Raw genomic sequence first — 18,513 nt, forward strand, 5'->3', positions numbered from 1 at the left:
TTAGTGAGCATTAAAATAATCTAGGCTGACTGAGTATGGTGGCTCATGCTTGTAATCCCAGCACTTTGGGAGGCTGAGGCAGGCGGATCACCTGAGGTCAGGAGTTCGAGACCAGCCTGGCCAACATGATGAAACCTTGTCTCTATAAAAAGTACAAAAATTAGCTGGGTGTGGTGGTGGGTGCCTGTAATCCTAGCTACTCAGGAGGCTGAGGGAAGAGAATCATTTGAACTCAGGAGGCAGATGTTGCGGTGAGCCGAGATCATGCCATAGCACTCCAGCCTGGGCAATGGAGTGAGACTCAGTCTCAAAAAAAAAGAAATAAATAAAATAAAATAATCTAGTTAAAGATGTTAATAACCTGTGCTAGAAGGGGTTATTGGGGTGGGGAGAAGTATGCAAATTTAAGAGATATTCAGAATGTTAAAGGATACTTTTTATAAGAATAAAATATTAAGTCATACACACATAAAATGAGTTGAAGATTTTATTTAACTCATTAATGAGGAAATTAGTAAGATGTTATAAGGAAAATTCAAACATATATATATATATATATATATGCAATGAGGAATGTTGAATGTATACTTAGGGGCAAAACCAGTCAATATCCACAGGGCAATAATCAATTACATTCCACCAGAAGACACAATTCAGTTGCATATCTATGGATAAGAATCAGCTGCATTATTATTTGCTATAATTTACAGAGTTGTAAATATCTTTTTTTTTTTTTTTTTTTTTTTTGAGATGGAGTCTCACTCTGTCGCCCAGGCTGGAGTGCAGTGGTGCGATCTCGGCTCACTACAAGGTCCACCTCCCAGGTTCACGCCATTCTCCTGCCTCAGCCTCCCAAGTAACTGGGACTACAGGCACCCGCCACCACGCCCAGCTAATTTTTGTATTTTTAGTAGAGACGGGGTTTCACCATGTTAGCCAGGATGGTCTTGATCTCTTGATCTCATGATCCACCCGCCTCGGCCTCCCAAAGTGCTGGGGATTACGGGTATGAGTCACGGTGCCCAGCCGTAAATATCTTAAAAACAAGGAAAGGCTCACAAAAAAACTGGGAATCGTGCCCTGGGCAAGAGTACTCAATCATCTTTTTTTAACCTATTTCCTTAGGCAGAATACCCAGTCATTTTTTCTGCCCATTTCAAAGTCTTTCAATTTTCCCTGACAAGAAGATATCAGCAAGATTTTGGTGATTAATTGGATGTGATGATGGTTAGCAAGGAAGAATGAAAGAGAAAAGTCAAGTGTGGCCATTTATTCAAGGAGGTCGGGGGGCATTTAGCCAAGATGTGGATGTTGGAACAGGAGGGTACAAGGGGAAAGTTGTGCAGGCAAGGGAGAATGAGAGGTGGGGTCAGGGAAGAGGATGCCTGAAGAAATATAGGGTTGAGACTAAAAACCAGAGGGGCTTACTTCTTCGGTAGTAACAAAGGAGAACAGGAATGTGACACAAGGTGGGATTAGCTGGCTACAGGTTTGAAAAATTATTCCCAGTAGTCCTCTGATTCATAGGTGTCAGTGGTTTCTCATTTAGAATTATTCATTTATCCTGTGTCCCTCTGGGTACGAGTCCCTGAGTACCTGCTTGCTTGGAGTAGAAACCTAAAATAATTATGTTGATTAAGAAGGTAATTTTGACTTAACTAAGTTGATTTAATGAAAATAAACTCTGCGTATAGTAGAGAAACACATCTCAAGCATCTTTCTATGCCTGGGATGTTTAGCATAACATCCAGCAATTATATTTAGTACATATATAGAATGAAAGACACATATATTGGATTATGGCCTAAAGAGTTCAAGGGCTTAACTGCAAAATTTGCATATATTTCCTCTCTAAGGAGAGGAAAATTTCTAGAAAGATCTAATTTGAAATCAGATGGACTGGACAAGCAATCTACTGACTGTGTAACACTAGAGAAGTTATTTAACCTCTCTGTACCTCATTATTTCATCTATAAAATGATGATGATACTGACCTCCATGAAGATATAAATATTAAATGAGATAAAGTATTCAAAAATTTAAGCATAATAGATGACTTCATGGAAATTGGTATTTTTAATTCTAAGGTGTAAAGTTTTTGCATGCTTACTTTATATCAAAATATGCCTTTTTTTAACGTGGGATATATTTAGTACTGAGCTCCTTTGCTTAATTCTTTATAAATCTCAATGTAGTTTTTTCAATATAATTTCTGCAGAAAGATTCTTATTTATTGATATAGGTATTACTAGTTTCAAATACTTTGCTTTTCTCTCTTTCTTCCCAGTCTATTGACTTTTCTTTTTTCTTTCCATTATACCAAACTTTACCATTGCATGCTTCCAGAATGACATCACTGTATTATAACTTAAATTAGGTTTGTTTTGTTTGGTCCCCTGTATTATTTCTCAGATGCAACAGGCATTTCTAATTCAATATTATTTCTCATTCAGCTTTTATTTTTATTTTTTAGATGGAATCTTGCTATGTCACTCAGGCTGGAGTGCAGTGGTGCAATCTTAGCTTACTACAACTTCTGCTTCCCAGGTTCAAGCAATTCTCATGCCTCAGCCTCCCAAGTAGCTGGGATTACAGGCACGCATGCTCAGCGAATTTTTGTATTTTTAGTAGAGACAGGGTTTTGCCATGTTGCCCAGGCTGGTCTTGAACTCCTGAGCTCAAAGCAATCTGCCCGTCTCAGCCTCCCAAAGTGTTAGGATTACAGGCATGAGCCACTGTGCCTGGCCCTAATTTAGCTTTTAAAAACACCATTACAATTCGAGATTATTACTGGTTTCCTTTTTTGGCCATTTTCTGAGTATATACAAATATACTGAAATCATAAATATGTATATTCGGCCTGGTGCGGTGGCTCACGCCTGTAATCCCAGCACTTTGGGAGGCTGAGGCGAGTGGTTCACTTGAGGTCAGAAGTTCGAGACCAACTTGGCCAACATGGTGAAACCCCATCTCTACTAAAAATACAAAAATTAGCCGGGCATGGTGGTGCGCATCTGTAGTCCCAGCTATTTGGGAGGCTGAGCAGGAGAATTGCATGAACCCAGGAGGTGAGGGTTGCAGTGAGCCCAGATTGTGCTACTGCACTCTGGCCTGGGTGACAGAGGAAGACTCTGTCTCAAAGATAGATAGATAGATAGATAGATAGATAGATAGATAGATAGATAGATAGAAAAATAAACATAGGTATATCCTTCCAGACCTCTTGGTGATAAAAGCATTTGAAGGAGTTGGTAGTGATAGAATAATGATTTGAGCTGTTTCCCATTGTTAAGGAAAGGGTAATAAACCTCAATGTTCCTCAAAGAAAGATCAATTATACCTGCTGTGTCCACCCTACTTGGCTACTATGAGGCTCAAATGAAATTAAAATATATGAAATTACTTTGGAAATGCAACTCAATGTACAAATGTAAGATAACAGTGATTATTGTTATTTGCTGCTGTTTTGATACTGTTCCTAAGGACATAGGCCGATGGAGCACACCTGCCGTAGGGAGCATCTAGATGTCCCCAAACAAATGAGAGCTGACTGTGATCCTCTTCCCTCCTTCCTTTATTTTTTCCAGCAGTCAGAAGTGTCAGTGTGGTGAAACCCTATGGGCGCAGTTTGGGGTGACTGAAGGCGTGTAGACCTTTTCATTTCTGGGTGTTGTGTTTGCAGAGTTATTTACACCACCCAGCAACCTAACCCAAGGTGAACAGTCCCTATTAGCAAAGCAGTGACTTGCTGTAGCTGTCGTTGTTCTGTTAACGTAACATCAAACATTTTCTATACCTAGAGGATACCATTTCATCCCCTGCTTTTCCTATTTATTCTTGTTTTTTTTTTTTTTTTTTTTTCATGGTTTCCAGAACCAATTCATAAGATAAGAGAATCTTACAATTGAAAGACATAGGAGAGGTCATTTGGTTCAATCCTTTTTCCCAAAGCAAAAATCTTTTGTACAATTTATCTGATAGATGTGTCCCACATTGTGCATTTCCAGTGATAGAGAGCTAATCAGTTGTGAGATATCCTATTCCATTATTGGATTGTTCTAATTTCTTATATTCACAGAATGTTTTTTCTAATTGCTTATAGGGCCTTAGAGATCATTCTAGTCCAATTCCTTCAGTTTGCAGATGAGGAAATTGAGGCCTGGAGAGGTCAAGTGACTTGCCCAAGGCCAAACAAATAATTTATGACCCAGCTGGGACTCCCGGTTCATGGTAACTTCTTTCAAAATCATTAAACTACAAAATTGTTGAATTTGTAAATATTGAGTAGCATTAAATGCTATTATTCAGTATATAGTATGTGTGTATTTAGTATGTAGCATATTTTAGCATAGCAAATATGTTGCTCTATAAACTTATTTCTATTTTGATGGAGAAAATGTGACTATTTTGTTAATTGTGTACAAAGATCTCCTTAAACCTCTCTGAGAAACTCCCTCCTTTAAATAGGACTGTTTTTTTCTTTGCTTTCCTTTTCACAGAGGGGAGAAAGAAGTAATCAGTCTGACCCTTATAATATATCTAAGATGTCTTGTCGTTAGAAGAGACACAAAAACACATTTCTCTGCCTGCCATGAGGGTTGTGGGGTGGACCAGAGCCAGGGGCTTTTTCATATTCCTGTCAGGCGTTGGTGCCCGGCCTGTCAGTGGCCGTGTGGATGAGACTGGAGCGGAGCCTGCCCATATGCCAGGGAGACTTTGAAAGGTAGCCTGGTCTGCCCTGCCTCCTGGAAGGGCTGCACATAAAGGGAATTGGCAACCTTTCTGTCTTGTGAAATTACTTGCTGGAAGCTTTAGGGTCACCCCTGGCCCTGTGGGGTGGGGTGGGGAGGACTGGAGGTAAGAGGGGGACAGAACACTGATCGGCTATGATGAGAGAAGCCCACAGACTCTGGGAGGGTTCTGAGGTATCGGACAGACTCGTGGGGGTGAGGAGAGGAATATTCGAAAGAGTGTGACCTAAAGAACTGACAAGCAATGCTGTCTGTTCTGAGAAATAACTGAGAGCCTAAGAAAGGGAACCTGATATCTTTGCATCTGTGAGCCAGTAGCCCTAATGCTGTTTTAGTTATAGATGTGAAAATATTCATTTAGGGTTTATCAGATGCACCAGAAAAAAAGACATTCCCCCACAAAAAAAATTTCAAACTTTTGATCTCATATCCTATGAAGGCAGATGAGCAGCCTCTTATTCCCCAAAAGCAGAAAGAGTAATCTCTTTATTCCTATTTAATCTCACTATACTTAGTGCCTCTGTTAAAAGTACTTAGCACAGTCTGCCTTCATTAGAACTAATTGAGTCTGTGGCTGTCTCCCCTACAAGATATTACCATATCCCCTACTAGGTTAGACTTGAGTTCTGAAGAGCCGGCACTATTTCTTTCTTTTTAAAAAATTATGAAATATGTCAGGCATACCAAAAGATAAAGAAGATGTTATCTTTACACCGTTTTAGCCCCATATGTCTTCTGAGAAACATGGTGCCTAGCATGTAGCAGGCACACAGGAAAGATTTGCTGAATTGTGGTACCAACTTCCTTCTTATGCTTATGCACTCATTTCTTCTATTCCTTGCAGATTATGTCAAATCAGAATCATTTTTCTCTAGAGCCTAAGTGCTCATGGTCAATACAAATATACTCTGATATTCATGGAAATAACAGCTGGTCTAAAATGCCTTTGGAACAGTGGTGCCCACGTTACACAGTCCTAACTGTTGATTGTCATTAGAGTTGAGAGGTAGCCAAGTGTCCTATTCAGAAGACTTAAATGTTAAAGAAAGCAGTGAAACAATAAAACTGTATGTAGCTAATGGGAATATAGATTTGGGCTTTGATGATAGTAGTTTTTTATTTATGTTCACCATCACATCCTTTTGCCATCATTGATTTATTGAGGAAACCAAAGTGTGGCTCTTGGAAGACAGAGGGTTTTGAAGAAAGGAACACTGTTGGGTTGAGGAAAGGACAGAAAGAACTTATTCGTGTGTATATTAGTGTTAGTGAGGGGAGGAAAAAGAAACAAAGGAAAGTGACAAAATTACCCTGGAGAAAAAATACTGATCACCAAAAGCTGAGGATAAAATGGGCCCATAAAATTTGTAACTCTCCTGTCCTGAGTATAATGACGATATGAGGCCAGGCGCGGTGGCTCAAGCCTGTAATCCCAGCACTTCGGGAGGCCGAGGCTGGCGGATACGAGGTCAGGAGTTCCAGACCAGCCTGGCCAACATGGTAAAACTCTGTCTCTACTAAAGATACAAAAAAAAAAAAAAAAAGATTTAGCCGGGCGTGGTGGTGCGTGCCTGTAATTCCAGCTACTCAGGAGGCTGAGGTAGGAGAATTGCTTGAACCCAGGAGGCAGAGGTTGCAGTGAGCTGAGCTCGCACCATTGCACTCCAGCCTGGGCATAGGGCGAGACTCCGTCAGAAAGGAAATGAGAGGGGAGGAGAGGGGAAAGGATGGGAGGGAAGGGGAGGGGAGGGGAGGAAGGAAGGAAGGGGAGAGAAAGAAAGAAAGAAAGGAGGGAGGGAGGGAGGGAAGAAGGAAGGAAGGAAGGAAAGAAGGAAGAAAGGAAGGAAGGAAGGAGAGAGATATGAAACCTTTGCCTTGTATTCATCTCTCTAACAATATTTGTAGTTCTTTGCCCCAGTTACAGTTTAGCTACTTCCTTATTTCCCTCCCTGCCTGATGGCTATAGGAAAGAATAAACTCTGGCTCATTACCTCCTCCCTGCAGCTCCTCTGCCCTGCACCCCCTCTGCTGGAGGTCCTGCCTCAGTTAGTGGTAGGATCGAGTCCTCCACACTAGAAAACCCTGTCACCATCACATCCAGCCAGTCACTCCATCCTGTTACTTCTGTCTCCAAAGTGTTGCTCAGATTCTTTTCATTCTCCCTAGAGCTCTTTCCACACCCCATTTGCCCTCCCTCCATTTTCTACCCTGAAACAGAATCATCTTTCAAATTGAATCATGTCACCTCCCTTCACCTCTCTATAGTTCTCTGTCCATAGGAGAAAAAAAAAAAATCCTCGAATCAAAAAAAAAAAAAAAATCCTCGAATCCACCTTTCCAGCCCTATTTTCGACATCTCTCATCATCTCTCACCTGCCCTACTGATGTTTGTCCTTCTCCCCAAACAACCATGTGATTTCTTCCCACCTCCCTGCGTCTGCCAAGGTTGCCCCTCTAGATGATATTCTCCATACCCCTTCCCTGGCCATCCTGGATGGGAATTTTCCCTTCTTTGTATTTCAGTAATTTGTATCCATCTCCCTTAAAGAGCTTCTCTCATTACATGGTAACTATTTATTCATCCACTTTTCCTCTAGTAGATTCCTCTAGAGCAGGGGTCCACTGTTTTGTTCATCTTTGCATCATCGTTATTGCTTAACACAGAGCCACACCATAGATGATTAACATAGCATTTGTTGAGTCAGTGAGCAGAATAGCAAATATCTAAGTGACCACTCTCCTCACAGAAATGGGAGTTTTTAGATGTAGCCTTGTGATTTCAGTAGCAAATTGGATGGATGCTTTTCTCAGAGGGCTGTGGGGAGAACTGATGTGAGGACATCTATAAAAGTCCTTGAATATTTTCAAAGACACGAAAGATCTAAATCTTATGTATTTAAGCAGCATGCAAGAAAACACAGTTGTTTCAGCAATTCTAATTATATTCTCTTTCTTAGAATGATCTCAAGTGCTTATAAGGCTGCTAGGTGTTTCTAGGTCTTTTTTTTGGTTTTGACTTGTAATTTTTTGATTGTTTCAATAAACTCGATTTTCCGCACTGTTTCTCTTCTTATTAGGATCATTCCTGGTTTTGTTTTGTTTTTTTGTCTTCTTTTAACATTGTTATATTTGGGAAATAATCCAAAGCAGCTAAGCTCTTAGCTTGCAGTAAGAGGCAGAAGAGAATCACTGGCCACTAGGGCACCTTGTCTGGGGGCTGTGCAAGTTTATACAAGCTCATGTGTGCAGGTAGTGTTGCTTCTTGCCAGGTGAACATATCATCTGTAGTTTTCATTTTGTGGTAAATAATATCACCGTTTTCTTTTCAAGTGATATTTGCAAGTTAACTAAGTATAGGTGAAGCAGCCTTAAGCCTATTGCTTGTTTTCTGTCACTTGAGGACTTTATTTGCCCAGGGCTCTTTGAATCCTAAATTATCCTCTAATTGCCAATATGTAAAGGGGGAGCATTTTCCCTATAATTTCCTGAATTGATGAGTTTGTGTGGGAGCAGGTGAGTGAGAGTTGCTTTTGAAAAGCTGACAGCACTGTATCTTGCTGCTGGAGCAGATCCCCTCCCTGTCTGGGCTCAGGGCTGCCCTTGTCTTCAGCCCCTGCTATGGATGGCTGCACTGATGGATGAAATCTCCTCGGGGAGCTTCATGGATCAGCCCTCTGTCCATTACCATGTAGCAGGATTATAATTTATAGCCCCAGATGGTGACTCCCCTACCCCACCACTCCCTATTTACTTCAGTAAAGCGGCAGAGGCATTAACGATTAAATTGCTTCCCCCTTTTTAAAATAATTGAAGTCATTTGCAAAGGACCTTATATAAAAATACATGTACTTATTCAAACATTTTAGTAAGTAAAGTTTCATCAGTATATGAAGACCATTATGCATTGTAATAAAAAATAAACAACCACATGGTCAGGCTTATTTTTCTTGGCATACTTCCATGTGGAAATGAGGTTTTGAGGCACAATTTCTGGTGAGATTCCTGGATTTTCATAGGAGAGTGTCAGCTCTTTCTTTTTGGTAGATTGTTAATGCTTATAGAGCGACCTCTTACCTGGAAACCCAGATTATTTGCATTCCAAGTTCCTGCCAGAAAATATAACCTATAATTTTTAGTTACTCAATATTCTTGAAAGCTTGAGTGTGATAAATAATGCTCAAGGAAGGACACCCGTCCTAGTAGGTGTATTATCTTGATTAACTTTCACAAGCATGATATACATGTGGGCTTTTGTAAGTCTTCTGCATCTGCCAAGTTGAGAATCATTTCTCCCTTCTGTGAAAATGAGATGTGAGCATTATAGGTCTCTAGGAAATCCCGTCCTAGTAGGTGTATGGGGGCACTATCTACTATAAGAAAAAGGTGATGCCCCACTAGTTCTCCTAATTAAAATTGAAGGGGATTTGTTTAAAGGCTATAATAAGAGACTTTGAAACCCCTACTATTTGGACTTTTTCTTTACTCCAAGGGAGAGGGTTTTTAATTGAGGTAGGGTTGAGGACCGACAGTGTGGTGCTGGTGTCGACAAGGGCTCTGGTATTTTCCCCATTTATGGCTATTTCTATTTCTCCTATTTTAATTCCAAGAATTATTTACTTGGACTCTCCCTACTATAAGTGTTGCTTTTCTGGAATTTTGGGAATCTCACCTTGCGTGGAGAGGTGCTCTTAAAAACTATCCTAAATACCTCATGTTCTCACTCATAGGTGGGAGTTGAACAATGAGATCACTTGGACACAGGAAGGGGAGCATCACACACCGGGTCCTATTGTGGGGAGGGGGTAGTGGGGAGGGATAGCATTAGGAGATATACCTAATGTAAATAATGAGTTAATGGGTGCAGCACACCAACATAGCACATGTATAGATATGTAACAAACCTGGACGTTGTGCACATGTACCCTAGAACTTAAAGTATAATAATAATAATAATAATAATAAAAATTTTAAAAAACTGTCCTAGGAAAGATGCCACTGTATTTGCTGGGAGGCTGTTGTTGAGGCTACTTTATACTCATTTGGGATCTATCAATGAAACAAAAGCCTCTCGGGCCTTAGCACATAGGAATTATTATTAGTAGTAGTAGTATTACAATTTGTTTATTTATTTATTGTCAGGTTTTTTTTTTTTACAAATTATTCTTGTCTACTGATTTTTGCTTTGGGTGGTTTTTTTAAAACTTTTTTTGTGTTATTTCTTCACCTCTTTACCTATTACTGTGTACATCTTTGTCTGGAGTCTGCTTTCTTCTAGTGTGTACTTTTAAATTTTAAGTCTGTTTAAGAAGTCAAGCTTATTATATCCATTCTCATAATAAAATCATAATGTTCTCCCCTTTGAATTTTAGTATTTATTGTCTATGCTGTTGAATTCTTAAGATCTCTAACATCTCTACAGCGTGAACCATGGACAACATTTATTAGGACGTTGAGGCCAGATGACGCCTGGAAGTCTTACTGTGTAATTTAATCCTGGGCGCTGTGTTGTTTGGCTTCATTGGACTCTGAGTGTGCATATATAATTATGTGCGCATGTGTAAAAAACCTAGCCCTGATAGGAAAGAGAGGCAGGAACATCATTAGCAGAGATTAGATCTGTCTCTCCAGCTGGGCAATGTGCCTCTGAATTCCAAGGGCTTTCCCCAGTGTAAATTATTAGACTGACTCAGCTGCTGTTCAGTTCCCCCCTGGCTGAACTGCTTTTGCTAATGCTGTTAAGCTGTGGCCCAGGAGGCAAAATGTCCTGAGGTACTAGATATATCTGATGCAAGCAAAAGGAAAAACCTCCCTGCTTCTCATATTTAGAAAATACTGGTATATAGTCTTCCCAAATCAAAAAATAAAAGGCAAAATGGAGATAAGAAAAACCCTGCCAAACCTCAGCTATACATAGAGTGCTTTGGAAATTGTTAGCAGACTGAACTAATTCCTATCTAGCTAAAGCAGAGAGGCGTAATCTAATCAAAAGAGTTTAATTCAGATCAGTTGAGAGTATCTGACTTTAGATCCGCTGCTGTTCTGAAATTGCTGAAGTCTAAACAGATTAACCCCGCTCTGAACTAACACACATCTTGATTGATTCAGGGCCGCCGAGTGGTCTTGTCTGAATTTCTTCAGTGGTGATAATACACTAACATTTATGAAAACTTGAACTTTTTAAATATAGCATGAAGCATAAGGCACAGCATAATGTACATACTTATTAATTGGTTGAATAGAATTTATAGCTATAGTAAATGCTCTGTTTTTAGGGTTTTTTTCATTCACAATTAGGACTATGTATATGTTGTACTAATGTAATTCCAAAAGATATGGTGAGGCGATGGATATGCTAATTAACTTGATGTGGTAATCATCTCACAATGTACATATATCTCAAAACATCACACTGTACAATTTTTGTCAATTTATTTTTTACTGTAAACATAAGATTGTCAATTAGGCCTCAGTAAAGCTGGAAAACAAAAACAAGACACGATATCTTTCCTCTCTGGTTTCAATACCTAAAATGACCAACTTATATATACAGATAAACCTAATGGCCGGTTTATCCATCACAGGTCAGGAGAATAAATGAAATGCATAGATAATAGAGAAGCTGTAATCAGGTAATTATATCTTTCTTTAAACAGTCACAGTTTTGTTACCAACTCTATTAACAAGTAGCAAAATTGTCTGACCTACGGTTTGCTTTTTTTCCCCCTTATTCCTTTCCTTTTTCTTTGGAGAAGGTGCTGAAGAATAGGACTAAAATATAAAGAACAAGCACATCAGATAACAGTGGGATCACTCAGTGATCAATTTTTAGGACTGTAAAATGCCCAGCACAGTGCCTAGGCACTCAGCAAGTGGTACCTGCCACCACCACCATTAACATTTCCTGCAGCAGTAGCAACCATAGTTACACTCCGCATAAACAGTAGCCTGGATACTACATGAGTGTCAGATTAAACACTGGAAATAGATGAGAACTTATTATCTTACCTGTGATTAGTGAAGACTTTATAAAGAGGGGAAATTTTAAACACAAAAGATCAAGGAAACAAAGCCTGTTTTCAATAAGCAGAAAATAGCATTATAAGAACGGATGAAGGTGTCAGCATTTCTCTAAGAGGAACTCTTGTGGTCTCCACTGCCAGTGAAGGCAGGGAGGAAAGCACGGTGGTGGAGATGGAATCAATTCTGGGGGCAAATTGGTAGCAAAGTTTACACTTGAACGTGAGAGTTGTTTTACATATGTCAGGCTATGGAAACAGAATGGATTGTCATTAAAAGTTAGGGTTGGCAATCAGACCAGCTTCATGGGTATGTAACTTACACAGTTGCACAGGGACCCGTGCGTGGTTTAATTTTTTAAAATTTTTTCGAGATAGAGTCTTGCTCTGTCACCCAGGCTGGAGTGTAGTGGCTCAATATTGGCTCTCTGCAACCTCAGCCTTCTGGGTTCAAGCGATTCTCCTGCCTCAACCTCCCAAATAGCTGGGATTACAGGCACCCGCCACCAATCCCAGCTAATTTTTGTATTTTTAGTAGAGATGGGGTTTCACCATGTTGGCCAGGCTGGTCTCAAACTCCTGACCTCAGGTGATCCACCTGCCTCGGCCTCTCAAAGTGTCGGGATTACAGGAGTGAGTCACTGCGCCCAGCCCCATGCTTGGTTTAATACTCTGGTATCTCCATCTTGAAATTCTTAATAGTTCTTAAACAAGGGGTCTTTCATTTTTAGTTTGTACTGGTCCTGCAAATTTTGTAGCCCACCCTACTGGCAATGTATAAAATTGTAAGTCCTTAGTTGATGTTCTTATTAGCAATGCGTTTCAGTACACTGAACATTTCTTGTGTCATGCCTCTTTTTGCTCTAAGGCGAGCATGCTTATTTCTACCTGACTACTGTTAAAAAGTGGTTCTGAAGAATGTGTCCCTGCCAATGAATGACTTAAAAGAAACTCAGCCTTAATTTTATGCCACCAAACAATGCTATTTTTCTAATAAGGTATATACACATTATTTAATGTAATCACATAAATTCAGAAACTACACATTTGCACCTTCCAATTACTGTGGTCTTGAACAAAAGCTTTCCGATCATTACATAAGTAATGAGTAATGTTTTCTATGAGGCCAAATTCTTTTGATCAGAGAAAAGAGACTCGTCAGCCCAGCATTCAAAACCTTTTATGATGTGGCACCACCCTATAGTTAGAGCAGTGCTGATCACTGCTCTCTATGCACCTTATGTTCCAGCTCTTCCAGACTGTTTGCTATTCTTGGAAAATGCTATTTATTTTCTTGCCCTCCATTCTTTTCTTTGCACAGTTCCTTTGGCCAGAATATGTGTCTTCTTCCAGGTAGCAGCCTCATTTCTCTCCATCCTCCACTCATTCTCTACTGGTGTAACTCTGATTCTTTCTTCAAGGCCTCACTTTGTTGCTCAAATGTCTCTTTTTCTGTGAAGTCTTCTCTGGTATCTCAATCATAGTTGCTGCTTCACCTGCTGTGCTTATACTGTGCTTGAAGGCTAAAGTCTGCCTTACGTTGTACTTGTTTACTTGCTGACACACTAGACTGTATGCTCCTTGAGGGTGGGACTATCTGACCGGGGTCTCTTCCATTATCCATGGCATTGTAACGTGATGTCTGGCACACGTTCAATACGTGTTTACTGAGTGAGGGAATTGGAAAAGCACTGAGTGTTAACTCCCTAAAGTGAAACAGCTAGTTGACGTCAGTTGATCTTGTTAGAAATAGTTTTGACTTTTAGAAGCATTTGTGTAAGAGATAAATAATAAAAGCAGTGCTGTCAGTGGGAATGAGTCCCCCTAGAATTATACAATGTCGTGACCCTGGGTGAAAAAGTAGTAAGAGTTCAATATCAGAAGAGTTTAAAAGGATTGGGAGGTCCCAGAGTAGCCAGGAAAAATTACCGAAAACAGTTTGAAGTCAGAAAAACAGGAAGCCCAGGGTACCACTTGAATCTCAATTTAGCCGTTCCTAGCCGGCAATTTAGTTCCCAACTATTCTTTTTGTAGCACCTTCCTTAATTAAATTGTACTGCCATGTCAAGAAAAGGCTTGAAATAAAGCCAGTAACATGGGAGGCATATTTAGAAGTATGCTAAATACATTTCTATGCTAACACTTTAACTCTCAAACTAAATTCTAGCTATTGTGCAGTTTAAGTCTTTTCTCTTGATTCTTTTGTGGTAGTAAGGAAAGCAAGAAAGAGGGAATAAATCAGAATCTCCATCTGAATCTACTGGGATTAAAAAATAATCAGACTATTCTTTGAGCTTCTCTGTAACCATAGCCAAGCATGCCTTCTAATTTTGTCAAATGGGATTAGACATATGTAGGCTAAGAGAAAAAGCCAGTAATCCCAAAGCCTAGATTGTACAAAGTATTGTAGATGGGTTAATTTCTAAGTTTTTGGTATTATTCTAGCTCTATTGTCATTTCAGTTATTATGTGAAGAAGGTCATTTAACAAACTATATGTAAGGATTTTGTGATTTTTCCCGTAGGTATTTAATAATGATTTACTTTCATATTTTAAATTTTGGTGCTCAATTCATTTTTGTCTACTGAGGTTGAATGGATGCCCCATTGCAGTAACCATTTCACTAATGAACTGACTTGTTTTCATGCTAGGCAAGTAAAAAGGGGATCTGTGGAAAAAAGCCTTTAAATGAAAGCCAGAAATCATAGAGTGGGGTGGGATCATTCCAGAAGAGATGTGGGGTATATTCCCACAACATTTTTATCCAATAAAATAAAATTTTAAAATTTATATTAAAAGTATGCCTAGAAAGAAAAGAAAATCATAAAAGAACAGTAGAAACTCTAAAGATTATATGGAAAGGACACTCCAAGTTGATTTGCCTCAGTAAATGATGGAAATTGTACATGAGCTGATTATCTATTTGTCTGTGAACCCTCAGATATAAATAATGTTTCTTTTTTAAACCTTTTTTTTTTTTTTTTTTTTGCCACCACCAGACCCTAGATCTTGAGACTTAACCCACCTCCACTTTCTGGAGTGGGAATCTCTAAGGATGGCTCAGATTCTAAAGACATGTAACCCTGACTGTGCTAAACTCTTACCTCATTTTGTTGTCTAGACTTATGATTAGTAATTTTCATTTGGAAACGCCCGGCAGTACCACCGTCTCAAAGGGTGCTAAAGGATTCTAAATACAAAATTAACTCTGATACACACAAAATAGAACGTTATAACTATACAGCAGAGTGACTGCATTTTAACAAAGTTTGCCACACCGTGCACAATTAAATGGACTTTGTCAAAGGCGTCTTAAGTGTTTTTGACAAAGTGTCAGAAAAAGTATCAGTGTCCAGCAGTTTGTTGATGCCTTCTGGTGATTCTACTATTGCTCAGGACAGCGTGGGGACTTTAGCTTCAGAGTGCGTTTTGCCAATTTCAGCATTGGAATTAAGGGGGAAGAACGCTCAAGTGTGTTCCCTCTTCCCTACACGTTGCCCATATTAGTCAGTTCCCACACCTGGCCCCTATTATTTGGTTTCTGTCCTTATAGTGCTATCTTTTCTATAAATGGATTTCATATAAATGGAATTATACAATATGTAGCCTTTTGTCTTTGCTCATTTTAGATTTCCTCGTAGAATTTTGAGTTTATTTATTTATTTATTTTTTATTTTTTATTTTTTTTTTGAGTCAGGGTCTTGCTTTGTCACCCAGGCTGGAGTGAAGTGGCATGGTCATAGCTCACTGTAGCCTTGAACTCCTACACTCAAGTGATCCTCCCACCTCGGCCTCCCAAAATATTGGGATTACAGGTGTGAGCCACTTTTTTTTTCTTCCTCACTTTTATCTTGGTAGAGTCTGGCATGGGCAGAGCAGAGATAAAATGTTTATGTTCAATCTATCACATTTAACTAGAAATCTTGCTTAATAGTTTTAGGGGGAAAAATCAGAAAGTGGGAGTATAGAGTGAAATCTTCCAATTTTGTAGTTGAAATCAAACTTATTTCAGGAGAGAAACCATTTGAAGCTTTCAGGGTCTTATTTATAGTAAGCACTCAATAAAATGCTAGCTGGCCAGGTGCGGTGGCTCATACCTGTTAGCCCAGCCTGTAATCCCCTTGGGAGGTTGAGGTGGGTGGATCACTTGAGGTCAGGAGTTTGAGACAAACCTGGCCAACATGGTGAAATGCCATCTCTACTAAAAAGACAAAAATTAGCCGGGCATGGTGGTGCATGCCTGTAATCCCAGCTACTCAGGAGGCTGAGGCAGGAGAATCACTTGAACTCAGGTGGTATAGGTTTCAGTGCGCTGAGATCATGCCACTGCACTCTAGCCTGGACAACAGAGTGAGACTACATCTCAAAAAAAAAAAAAAAAAAAAAAGCCGATTAGTTTGATTTGCATCTACAACAACCCCAACAGGGAGGTTTAGTATATCCTGTGTACAAGTGAGACAACTAGTATTCAGAATATTTACATAACTGTCAAAGACTTCACAGCAGATAAGTGGCTAGGAATAAACAAGGTATTTCTGATTTGAAAACCTGCATTCTCTGCAATTACAGCACATCATAAGCATTATGTAATAAACATGGGACAACAACTATTTGTAATATACCAGGCTTCATTACAATCTGATTTATTACAGTCCTAGGGCAACCTTGCATTAATGGGAGGTTAGACATGAAATTTGCTCTGTGTGCTGTTTTTAGCCATCTCACTACCACATTGGGCATCATCAGAAGGCATCTACCAATGAAATATATATAAAAAATGTATAAATATATATATATATATAAAGGTGGACTAGAGTTGGACATAGATCAGACAAGGGCAACTGAGATGATGCAAGGAGTGTGTGTCCTGCCTTAGGATTACAGACTGGAGGCCGGGCCCAGTGGTTCACGCCTGTAATCCCAGCACTTTGGGAGGCCAAGGTGGGCAGATCATGAGTTCAGGAGTTCAAGAGCAGCCTGGCCAATATGGTGAAACCCTGTCTCTACTAAAAACACCAAAATTAGCCGGGCATGGTGGCATGTGCCTGTAGTCCCAGTTACTTGGGAAGCTGATGCAGAAGAATTGTTTGAACCCAGGAGGTGGAGGTCACAGTGAGCTGAGATTGCACCACTGCACTCCAGCCTGGGCTACAGAGCGAGACCCTGTCTCTATTTAATTAATTTTAAATAAGCTTAATATCCCTGATTATCAGGGAAGTACAAATCAAAACCACAATGAGATATCATCTCACCCATTAAAATGACTATTATCAAAAAGATAAAAACATAAATGCTGGCAAGGATACAGAGAAAAGGGAACTCTCATGCATTTTGGTAGGAATGTAAACTAGTACAGCACTATGGAGAACAGTATGAAGGTTCCTCAAAAAAAACACAAATAGAACTGCCATATGGTCCAGCAACCCCACTACTGAGTATTTACCCAAAGGAAAAGGAGCCAGTACACTGAAGAGGTATCTGCACCCCTAAGTGTTTATTGCAGGACTATTCACAATAGCCAAGGTATGAATCAACCCATGTCTGACAATAGGAGAATAGATAAAGAAAATGTGGTATATGTATGCAACTGAATACTATTCAGCCATAAAAAAGAATTAAATCCTGTCATTTGCAGCAACATGGATGAGCCTAGAGCAGCAGTCCCCAACCTTCTTGGTACCATGGACCAGTTTCGTGGAAGACAGTTTTTCCACAGACCAGGGATGTGGTGGGTGGTGGGTGGGAATGGTTTGGGGATGAAACTGTCCCACCTCAGATCATCAGGCATTAGAGTCTCATAAGGTGCACACAACCTTATGAGATCCCTCGAATGTGCAGTTCACAATAGGGTTTGCACTCCTGTGAGAATCTAACGCCGCTGCTGATCTGACAGGAGGCAGAGCTCAGGCGGTGATGCTCGCCTGCCACTCACCTCCTGCTGTGCAGCCTGGTTCCGAACAAGCCAAAAACAGGTACCAGTCTGCGGCCTGGGAGCTGGGGATCCCTGGCCTAGAGGACATTATGTTAAGTGAAATAAGCCAGTAACAGAAAGTTAAACACCACATGTTCTCATTCATACCCAGAAGCTAAGAAAGTTAAACTCATAGGTGTAAAGAGTGGAACAGAGGTTTCTAGAGGCTGGGAAGGATGGATAGTGAGGGATTTGTTAAAAGATACAAAATTATAGCTAGACAGGAGGAACAAATTCTATAGCTATAGTGTCCCATAGTACTGCAGGATGGCTATAGTTAACAATAATATGTATTCCCAAATAGCTAGAAAAGAGAATAATGTTCCCAACACAAAAAAAGATAAATGTTCGAGATGATGTATATGCTAATTTCCCCAATATGCTCACTATGTATTACATGTAGCATGTATCCCATAACAATGTACAATTATTATGTGTCAATTTTTAAAAATTAAAAAATAGGCCCACACGGTGGCTCATGCCTATAATCCCAACACTTTGGGAGGCCGAGGTGGGCAGATCACCTGAGGTCAGGAGTTCAAGACCAGCCTGACCAACATGGAGCAACCTGTCTCTATTAAAAATACAAAAATTAGCCAGGTGTTGTGGTGTGCACCTGTAATCTCAGCTACTCAGGAGGCTGAGGCAGGAGAATCGCTTGAACTCAGGAGGCAGAGGTTGCAGTGAACTAAGATCACACCACTGCACTCCAGCCTGGGCAACAGAGCAAGACTCTGTCTCAAAAAAAAAAAAAATAGGTTCAGCTTATGAATAA

The 18,513-nt window shown here is 39.9% G+C and overlaps 1 protein-coding gene and 1 long non-coding RNA gene across 24 annotated transcripts in view; one reads left to right on the plus strand and one right to left on the minus strand.

Moving 5' to 3' along the window:
* Positions 1-18,513, plus strand: part of MAP3K13 (mitogen-activated protein kinase kinase kinase 13) — a 190,801-nt gene that overhangs the window by 103,714 nt on the left and 68,574 nt on the right. The gene's annotated exons all lie outside the window — the stretch shown is intronic.
* Positions 12,809-17,058, minus strand: LOC144339092 (uncharacterized). The gene is made up of 2 exons (XR_013413757.1): positions 16,930-17,058; positions 12,809-14,703 (listed from the first exon to the last, which is right to left on the minus strand). It is a non-coding gene; the product is annotated as an uncharacterized LOC144339092 (long non-coding RNA).

This window comes from Macaca mulatta, chromosome 2, assembly GCF_049350105.2.
Source record: "Macaca mulatta isolate MMU2019108-1 chromosome 2, T2T-MMU8v2.0, whole genome shotgun sequence".
Classification (NCBI taxonomy): domain Eukaryota; kingdom Metazoa; phylum Chordata; class Mammalia; order Primates; family Cercopithecidae; genus Macaca; species Macaca mulatta.